The 11146-nt window shown below is 34.5% G+C and overlaps 1 long non-coding RNA gene across 1 annotated transcript; it reads right to left on the bottom strand.

Moving 5' to 3' along the window:
- Positions 1-3868: 3868 nt before the first annotated feature.
- Positions 3869-4838, bottom strand: LOC110227693. Its single transcript, XR_002331377.1, has 2 exons — positions 4716-4838; positions 3869-4420 (listed from the first exon to the last, which is right to left on the bottom strand). It is a non-coding gene; the product is annotated as an uncharacterized LOC110227693 (long non-coding RNA).
- Between the last annotated feature and the right edge of the window lie 6308 nt (positions 4839-11146).

Here is an 11146-nt window from a genome sequence, read left to right as displayed (position 1 = left end):
CCCTGTACCGGAGAACTTATCACTTCCTTTCCATGATCCATCCACAAAACAACGGTATCCGGAATAATTTGACTCAAGTGAAACATCCCTCACTCGAATTCGATTTACCAGATCCACAGAACCATGATTTTCGTTATGGAGGTCAACTTGAGCTGATTGCCACAATTGTGCCTCTTTTTCCGCTAATCGTAATACCTCTATGGGGTCTGTATCTATGTTTTCAAAGATTTTTTCATTTCTTGCTTTCCAAATATACCAAATAATCCATGGGAATGCTGATGAATCAAATTCCGAAGGTATTCTCCAGAATAAGTGATCCAAATTCGCAAAATTAGATTCCGTTGGAAAAATCCCCATAGCCGTAGGAATCTGTGAAAGCGCCCAAATCTGTCGTGCCGGGTGGCACTGAAAGATTGTATGATTGATCGTTTCCTCTGGTGCGCCACATCTAGCACATCCCGTATCACAATCAATTCCTCGTTTCCGCAAATTTTCCGTAACCGGTACACAACCTGCTAAGATTTGCCATAAGAAATGGCGTATCTTAGGTGGACATTGCACTTTCCAAGAATGTGCTTTTAACGGATTGATATCAGGTCCAAAACAATTTAAATTTGTCTCCAACTTTTCTAACCGTGTGGTATGATATCCCGATTTGACTGTATATTGTCCGGATTTTGTAAAATGCCAACCCAAAGAATCTTCTTTTGTTGGCGCACCCACATGTATGGCGCTTATTAGCGCAACATCTTCTGGATCAAAGATCGCTTTTAAGAGATCAATATTCCAGAAGTTCGTCCGACTATCTATAAGGTCGTTAACTTTTAAAGATGGGTCAGCAACTGAGCCATTACTTTTTGCTGGTCTCGGGAATCGAGCTGAAATCCAGGGGTCCTCCCAAACCGAGATGGATGTCCCAGATCCGATCTAGCTGAACATATACTCCGCCATCCATATGATGGAGAATATGATTTTATGTTTTCCAAAGGATTGGATTTCCTAAAATACCGTCCTTTAAACACCTTTGCGAAAAGAGAATCTGGAACCGTGATCAACCGCCATAATTGTTTTGCTAGTAAAGCTGAATTAAAATCGTCAACATTCCAAAATCCTAGTCCCCCTTCCGATTTGCTGTTGCACAATTTATTCCAAGCCATCCAGTGCATACCTCTAGAATCACCATTTGAGCTCCACCAAAAATTTGCAACCGCGCTAGTAAGTTTAGAAGTGATTGTTTTTGGTAATCTGAAGCATGACATAACATAAGTTGGTAACGCTGCAGCTACCGATTTAATCATCACTTCTTTTCCCCCTTTTGATAAAAATTTTGCCGACCATCCATTAATCCTTGTTTGTAGTCTCTCTCTGATAAAAGAGAAGATTTTTGTCTTGGATCCTCCTAAACTCTCCGGCAATCCAAGATAAGAACCCATACCACCGATATTAGTGATACCTAAGGTAGATTTGATTTCTTCCTTAATATCATCATCTACCTTATGTCCAAACTGAATAGAGGATTTTAAAAAATTAATCTGCTGCCCCGATACCGCTTCATACTTCTTTAAAATTCCCAAAATTACCTCACACTGATCCTTGTTGGCCTTGCAAAAAAATAAGCTATCATCCGCAAATAACAGATGTAAAACCGGAGGGCATGCATTTGCTACTTTGATACCCGTAATTAATTTTTCCCGTTCAGCTTTCCGAATATTCGCAATTAGCACTTCTGTGCAAAGGATGAATAAATAAGGTGAGAGCGGGTCTCCTTGTCGTAAACCCCTCTCTGGTACTATTAGTCCTCTAGGTTGTCCATTAAGGAGAACTCTATATTGGACCGTTGTGATACACCACATTATCCATTTAATCCATTTTTCACAGAATCCCAATTTTCTTAAAACCTTCTCTATGATAATCCATTCCACCCTATCATAAGCCTTACTCATATCCGTTTTAATTGCCATGAATTTTCCTTTACATGACGGGTTAGTTCTCAACCCATGGAACATCTCTTGTGCGATAAGAATATTATCTGAAATCAATCGTCCTTCTACAAAAGCCGATTGTGTTTCCGAAATCAATTTTGGTAGCACCGTCTTAAGTCTTTGGCAAAGAATCTTCGATATAATTTTATACCCAACATTGCAAAGACTGATGGGCCGTAATTCTGTCATCTGTGTCGGTCTTTCCGTTTTTGGAATCAAGCAAATATTAGTTGTATTTAACCGTTTATCAAAAATTTTGTCCTCTAAAAAAGAATTGACCAGAAAAAGAAGGTCTGTTTTAATGGTGACCCAAGCCTTTTGGAAAAATAAAGCTGTCATACCATCAGGTCCAGGCGCTTTTTCCGGATGCATCATAAACAAAGCCGTTCTCACCTCACATTCAGTTGCAGGTGCCGTTAGAGAATTATTAATCTGTTCCGTAATCAGAGTTTGAACTTCTGCCAAGGATTCCTCAAAAGCCTCAGGCTTAGTTGTAGTAAACAGTTTCTCAAAATAAGACACCGCTATAGTTTGAATATGTTTATCCTCTGCACACCAAATCCCGTTCTCATCATGTAACCTCGTTATTTGATTCCTTGCCCGTCTTTGTTTTGTTAGTGCATGAAAATATTTTGAATTATTATCCCCTAGTTGCATCCAAAAACTCCTACTTTTCTGATGCCAATACAACTCCTCATCTCGATAAGCCTCTTTCAGCCGTAATGTTAACTCTGTAATCTCCTCCCGTGGTCTCCTATCATCTCTTTGTGCCACGAGTAATTCTGATTTTAGTTCCTCAATTGTTTGCCGCCCATAGGGAGTTAAATTTTTCCTTCACTACGAAATAGCCCGCCTACAATTAGTCAATTTTTCTACAAATTTTCCCTCTCCTAACTCAGGGTTCGAATTCCAACCATTTGAAATTGCCTCGAGTAATCCTTCCTTCCCAATCCATCTTTTGTCAAACCTAAAATTTATTTTCCCGCGTGGGACCTTATCCATGAGTGTAGCTACCACCGGTGTATGGTCGGAAGCTACCATTGGTAAATATTCAACGTAAGAATTGCAAAATAAGTCATGCCAATCTTCGTTTGCTAAGGCTCTATCCAAACGACACCGTATTGGTTTTTTGTCTCGCCAACCCCGCCAAGATAACCAATCTCCGATGTATGGAAACTCCAAAAGACCGCAATTTTGAATCATTAAATTAAAAGGGATAAAAGAAGATGCATGTCTTAAATTACCACCTCTTTTCTCGTGATTTCCGGTTAATTCATTAAAATCTCCTATTAAGAACCAGGGTGTGTTTCTAACCAAACCGATCCGTGTTAACCGTTCCCAAACTTGATCTCTATTTTTCGGAACCGGATCACCATAAACAAAAGTAAGATGTATTGTTTTTCCTTTTACCACCGCCTCAACATCAATTAAACGATTACTTTCATAAATAATTGAAACATTAAAATCATTATTGTAATAAAGGGCTAAACCGCCGCTACAACCGGTAGGATCAACCGTTTTTAAATTTTTGTAACCAAAATGACCGATAAATTTTTCCATAAACCAAGAAGGTTGTTTTGTTTCCGAAAGAAATAAAAAGTCTGGCCGGTGTTGTTTCCATATATCCCGAAGATAACCAATAGTTTGCCTTATTGCCAAGTCCTTGACAATTCCAACTCAAAACCTTCATTTATTAAACTTTGGTTTAGGTGGGTTGCGTCCACCCGTTAAACCCTTCACCGTGCCATGGTGCATCGGGTTATAGCCTTCATTCCCTTGCTCTCGCATCAGGTTATTCGTGACCATATCTAAAACCGACAAATGAATCATATTCATTTTATTCCTCAAACAAACCATAATTACTTCATGATTAAAAAACACTATTCTAGGAATAAAAGACGTGTTTATAAAATTCCATACCCAAAATACAATATGACTCCACCACTTAAACCGTATATTGTTAACAAATTTTTTTGTCCACGTCCAATACCAATATGCCAAAGTTAAATGAAACCGATAACATCCAGTCACAGACCCCCAAGTATAAGTTTTATACAAACAAGATAAAGAACCGATCCTTTCGAGGAACGAGATAACAAATTCCTTTGCTTCCATTTGGAACATGTCCTTTACTCCGTGAAGTAAATCATTACCGCTTGATTCTGACATCAACCTTTGATTACCTTGTTGTACTAGCACTGAAACATCCTTCAAGATTGGCCGGATCTTTTGATTTCCCAACCGGAGAACTAACCCACATAACACCATCACATGATCCCATCTCCAAATCAACCAGCAGATCAAAGAAAAATACAAGTCAATAAACCGAAGTCCCTTCCTTCTCAACCAACATCTTACTTTGATCTCTTCTTCCCATAACCCGAGCCGCTTGAATCTTTTACCCAGAATCTTCCCATCAACAACGATTATATTAAAATCTGACAAAACCAAAATCAGCCCAAAATCCACCAAATCAAATCGACTAACCGGGAGCAATTTAATAGAGATCCACCGAAACCGAGAGATTTCTATGATCTCTACAGCCCAAAAACTGAACCTTATGTATCTTATACCCAAAAACTCCAAAACAGTTCTGAGATTAATACCATCTAACAAATTCGAAAACAGCCCAAGATCCACCAAATCAATTCGAAAAACAGAGATCAACCGAATAGAAAACCATTTGGAACCAGAGATTAACCGTAAGAGAACAATCAAATTGAATCCGCTCACCAAGCTAAGAAACAACCTTAATAATCCATTCCAGAAACAAGAAACAACCGAGATCCACCTTCTCATGGTTGGGTGTTAAAACCCTAGAGTTCCATCCTCGTCGCCGTCGGGAGCGTCGGGAGCGTTTTCAAAAAATCATGGTATTCATCAACATTGTCTATCATATTGCCCTTGTTTGAAAAATCGCTAGGCGCTAGTCAGGCGCTCGGCATGGACCTAACGATTAATCGGAAAATCGGATTAAAATCGAGGATTAATCGGAGATTAGTTTTAGGGTTATTTTAATATTTTTAAAATATATTAATCCAATATTGTAAAAATTTATGATTTTTATTACAAATTTATGATTTTTATTAAAATTTGAATACAAGTTATTGTAAAACATTACAAACTCCCCATTCAAATTGAATGATTGAATAACAAAAATAAAAAGTTTTTTTATACTTGTAATCTAAAAAATAATCGGGGTATATAAGATTAGGTGGAAAATAATCGGATTAGATGGGAAGTAATCGGATTAGGCGGAGAATAATCGGGTTACTGATTTTTTAAGGGATTAATCATTAATCGAGGCGGATAGGGTGGGCCTAGCGATTAAGCGGAGAGTAATCGGGGCTAGGCAGGGATTTTTAGAACAAGGCATATTGCTATATTAAGTTATTAACGTAAATTATCCTTTTAAATCATTCATTTATATTTAACAATATGCCAAAAAAAAAAGTTAAGTGACCATATATGAAATCCCTGTAATTATAATTTTAAATGGTGTCATTGTTAACGCGGATAAATTTTAAATGAAATCCCTTTAATTTCTCGTAGTGCAAATGTAAAAGCGGTGGCACGAAATGTTCGTACCGAACCGCATCACATCACGTATGTAAACAACATTCCTCAGGAATGGCTCTTTTGAGTCTTAATTAATAGCGGTTGACAAAAAAAAAAAATGGTGTCATTGTTAACATTTATAGGACATACCTGTAATTACTATAAGACGTTACTTTTTTTTTTGACATCTTTAGATCGACAAAGCCCGATCTATAGCCAATCCCTACTACGCGGGGTAACGCGATTTAGTGGATGTGGAAGTCGGATTCACACACTCAAGTATATTATTAAGTAGGAAAGATTATTCTTGAGGGACAAAAATGAATAGGTAAAAATTTCTAAATTACTACGAAAATTGCTATAATATTTCTTTCTTGAGAGGAAGCCCCCCTTTACATGGCCATTGGCCTTTTATTTATACATAGAGAAACGACATTAAAACGAATAATTAAGTACAATTATTCCTTCTTAAATGTGTCCGTTTTGATTCTTCGACTTTAATGCTCAACGTTTGAATTTGAGTTGACTCTGATCTTCATGGGCCTCGCCTTTTTGGCCCAAGTATCCTTGAACTGACTTACCCGTGTCTTCTACACCGAACTCGTGCCACAGTGCAGTCACTTCGGATTCTCGAAGTGGTGATAACCACTTTGACCGTTCCTTCGGCTCATGGGTTCAATGGGCTTTGTCCTTTATGGGCCATTACCTTGACTACGTGGCAATCTTTGGTTGGTCTCGGACTTCTGGTGCGGGAATCCGACACCAACAGTGGAGTCGAACTCCGGTGGGGAAGGCGGAGTCAAGTGGACTTAACCACTTGACTAAAGGCACATCTCCCTTTTTTTTTCTTTAAATATTTGACATTTTCCACAGTTGATCTTCGGAATCTTCACGATTCGGCCGCTAAGTAAATATGGACGTGTGCGAAACAAAAAGAATCGTCAAAAGTCTCATAAATATATATTGAAAGATGCATCTACAAGAGTTTAGCTCATCTATTTTTGATATCCCCGATCGGCTGATCCGATCATATTCGAGGGAACGCACAAAAGTGCTACTATGTGGACTCGTTGCCAACACCTAGGTGTTGGATTCCCACACTACCTAATCCCGAGTTTAGAATGCTTTCCGACTAATCCAGTTAGTGTAATCTCGGATACCATGTGAATTGTTTGGGCCAAAAGCCCAAACCTAGACTTTCCACACAAATATGATTTTTGTTTCTAGTGTGAATCGAATTAGGTTAGTTATTTCTAACCTTTTCCCAATTCTTCTGTACCACTAGACCACAGCCGTATTGGCAAGTCGACTTTTAGTAGTTAAGATTTATCATGTCAAGATAAGCTATTAAAAATTTAAAACTAGCAAAAATCGTTGACATGGAAAATTTATGAATTTGTTAGCAATATTATGCGCTTGAAAATATAACCATGTTTGGGAGATGATGCATTACGAAAATCTCACGAGGGAGTAGTGCTCAAGTATTACAGTAGCACTTGAGACTCTCTTTCGTAATAGGAAGTTTCTGATGTATGGAGTCTACCTAGAGGTATGTTGTGTTTGATGAAGGGTCTACCTAGTAGCATTAAACCATTTAATTTTTTTAAACCTCCAATGATAATCAACACAACCATCATCAAACCTTCATCACTTACTTCAAGGTTTGATGATGGCTGTGTTGATTATCATTCATGGTTCAAGAAATTAAATCTATGAGATATTCAACCTTTAAATCACTCGATTTAACTTCCGATAAATGGCAGACAACAACAATATTTCTCACGTTCTACTCGCGCTTTAGGCAGGGGAGGAGGCAGTGTTTTATTATGGGGTCAATTGACACCCATGAAATTTTAGAAACCAGTTTAATTTTGATTAAGTATTCTAAATTGACCCCATTACAAGATTAAAGTTATGATGCGGACATCCAAATCAAACCAAACTGAGAGCATACCAAACCAGCCGGTACATGTATCAAACCGGTTGATATTGAACATTTAGAAGGATTTTTGCCCAAATGGAGTCCTAATCAAGCACAATGCCTAGGATTAATTATTCACCAGCAAATTAATCCTAAAAACACTAATGATGGTTCAAGAGGAATCAAAGAACAGCGAACCGAATCACCATATTGTGGGAATATGACCGTTGCACTCTTTTTCCCTTATCTAGGGTTTGTCCCAATGGGTTTACCTAGAAAGGTTTTTAACGAGGCAACATCAAGTCATCAAACAATCATTCACCAAGCAATTGATTTGAAGATGTTACAAGTACATATAGCTGATGTACTTGCTCACAGACTGGTTGTACTACTCGCTGAACTACTTGCGGAACTACCCTCTGAAGTATTGCGCCTAATGAAGCCAAACAAGGAAATTTTCCTTATTCTACACTTGGACGCGCCTCAAAGCTACATATGGAAACCAGGAGAACATCTAGGCCACACAAGACATGTACCACACGAACTTTGGTACACCTTACCACACAAGAACCCGCGGAGATACTACTTGCCATATATGGAGCCGAAAGAGATCAACTTGCAACAACTCTTTCCTTCTTTGTTTGTGCGCTTGTGTGAGAATCTTGAGACCCTCCAGAAGCTTCCAAGACTTCACAACTTCTTCCCCAAGTTGACAAGATACAAGGCACACCTTACTTGCCTTACTTGGACCGATTCTACACTCAATGGTCCAACGGCCATATTTTCATTAAATGTTACGATTTGTTTCTTCTTTTAGAGAATTAGAATATTGTAGCTGAGCCTATATAAGCTCATTATTTCGTTCATTGTAAAGCACCCTTGATCATTTTAAAGTAAAAGAAACGTTTCTTCTTGTCAAAGTTTAAGTCTTTGTCATTTGTTCTTTAGTTCTTTGTGAGTGGGTCACTTAGTACTTTAAAAACCTACGTATTGAGTTTGTTGAGTGATTCAACATCCTTTATTCGTTCATTGATCGAGTGAGTCGATTATCCCACTGATTGAGCGAGTCAATAACCACATCTCGCAATATGAATGAGTCTAGTTTTTGAATACTAAATAGACAGACTGATAGTACTTGTACTATCGATTTTTTAATGAGTCAATAATAAATAGATTAGAAAATATGAATGAGTCTGTGATATATTTTTTTGATGGTTTTTTTTTTCTTTTTCTAATGAAATTTATGCAGTTTTTTCTATTAAAATTATTATTTTGACCCCTATAATCAACTACAACTTTTCAGCCTCCACCACTGGTATATATGTCTGGTGCGGCTATTGAAGCTACGAACTTCCACTAGAAAGACTAAAAGGTTTACATGGGCTACTTTCTCTTCTTGTAAGACAATTAACAAAGCAACTAGATCATTATCCGTGCTAGAACAACACGGATGAAATTTAAATTTTTAAATATTTATATAAAGTTGGATTATTGTTTGTTTTATAGTACAATTTTAATAATTCTTTACATGATACAATGACATATAAGGATTTTTCATTTTATTTTATTTTATTTGATGAGAAAATATTAGGGGTGGGGTACGGTTTTTCGGACTAGTATCGTTTTTTTTCGTTTTGTAGAAAGTGAAACCATATAGAAACCGTATGTAATTCGGTTTAGTTACAGTTCGATTTTTACGGTTTTTTACGTTGTTTTGGTTAAAAATAAAACGTATGTATTTGATATATGCTAGTAGTAAGTGAAAAAAAATTGCGTATCTAATAAATATATTTTGTTATATAATAAGATTAAATTCAACCTATGCGTACCTATATTTTTATTTTAGAATCCGAATGAAAAAATTGTGTGCACAATCCATCATTCATTATTTTCATATATACTTATAGAATCAAAATTTTAAATATTTAGAGGTGTCAAACCTTATTTAACTCATCTCATCATATAATCTTAACATGGTTTCGGTTATAAAGATCATACCTCTATTTATCATATAATACATTACATTTAACCTGCTACTTGCTATAAATATTTTAAATATTTATGCTTTGAAAAATAAAATTAGAGTATTTATAACTTTTATCGTTTGATTTATTAAATATTTATGATATTCTTAAACTATTTAAAAAATTTTCCAAATTAAAATATTTTTTTATTTTTTATTGTAGAATATAATATTAAGAATTTTTAAAAAAATAATTGTATGAACTTAAATATAAATATTCAAATAGTTATAAGGATCATAACTCATTCCATCATATAATACATTATATTTAACCCACCGTCTATTATAAATATTTTTTAAATATATTTGTTTTAGGGAAACCAAATTAGTGTATCTAATTTTTACATTTTTTATTTATTAAGTATTGATGATATTTGTTTTTAAATATCAAGTCAAACTATTTTAAATATTCCAAATTAAAATATTTAAAATTTTATCGTAGTATATAAGATTACTCAAATTCTGACCCGTTATTTAGGCGGAATTTTTGTTGAATTTTTTTTTTTTTAAAGAAATATATTATCCAAGTCTAAATTTTTTATTCGTTAAATTTTTTTTTTCATAAATTAAATAATTTATATTTGTTTTTAAAAATTTAAATCATGGCATATGCGGAAAAAAATATATTTTTTTATTATCATATGGATGATATGATGATTTATTTGTTTCACAATAATATAATCATACTAGATTGTTACCCGCGGTACACCGCGGGTTAATTATTTGATTTTTTTTGTCTTTTTATAAACTGATGAATTTGTTGTATATAATATTTTTTGTTTTACATTGCGAGTCACATGCGTTGTAACTAAAAATGAAAATTTTAAGTTGTATTTGTTTTGTTTAGTGTTTAAAAATGTATAATTGTATTTTGATTTGTTAATCCCAGGATTTCACCCGTGATATATTATCCCGTATTAATATCAATCCAAATCCGACCCGTCCCACCATATAATTATGTCCCGTAAAATTAAACATCATTTTGTTATTTCTTTTAATAACACTTTTATTTAAAAGACATATAATTCGAGTCAATTTAAAAGTTTGCTTTCAAATAGTTTCTATAATATATATATATATATATATATATATATATATATATATATATATATATTTCAAATTAGTGTGTGTTTTTAGACCAACCCGTAAAAATATTTTAAAAATGTATATTAAAATACTAAATAATTGTATTTCGATTTGTTAATTTTAAGATTTCACCGTGGTATATTGTCCCGTTTTAGATAATTGTAGAAATTAAGAAAATATCTGAATGACTCAATTCCGGGTCAGAGTAGAAAAAAATACGACCTGATTAAACGCGCAAATTTGTTTTTCAAAAATGTTAATATAGATTGTACACATATTTTTTTCTTCATCGATTGAGTAATATATATCCGTTTTAAAAAATTTGAATCATAGCATATGCAGAAAAAAATCGAATTTTTTTTATTAAGTATATATATTTTATAATAGTTCAAAATAATATAAATATAAGATCATATAAAAGTGAAATGAGAATCATATATTTATGTTTTAATTAGGTAGAGAGGTTTTAGGAAATTAGTTCAAATTTGTTATATTAGCATTAAATAATCATATTTGATTTCTATATCTATAAAAATTGTAGAGAATATGCCATAAATAAAGAGTTTAGGTATAGTA

Source organism: Arabidopsis lyrata (assembly GCF_000004255.2).
Source record: "Arabidopsis lyrata subsp. lyrata unplaced genomic scaffold ARALYscaffold_6, whole genome shotgun sequence".
NCBI classification, from domain to species: domain Eukaryota; kingdom Viridiplantae; phylum Streptophyta; class Magnoliopsida; order Brassicales; family Brassicaceae; genus Arabidopsis; species Arabidopsis lyrata.
Note: the sequence above shows the minus strand (reverse complement) of the source record. Positions and strands in the feature narration are given on the sequence as shown.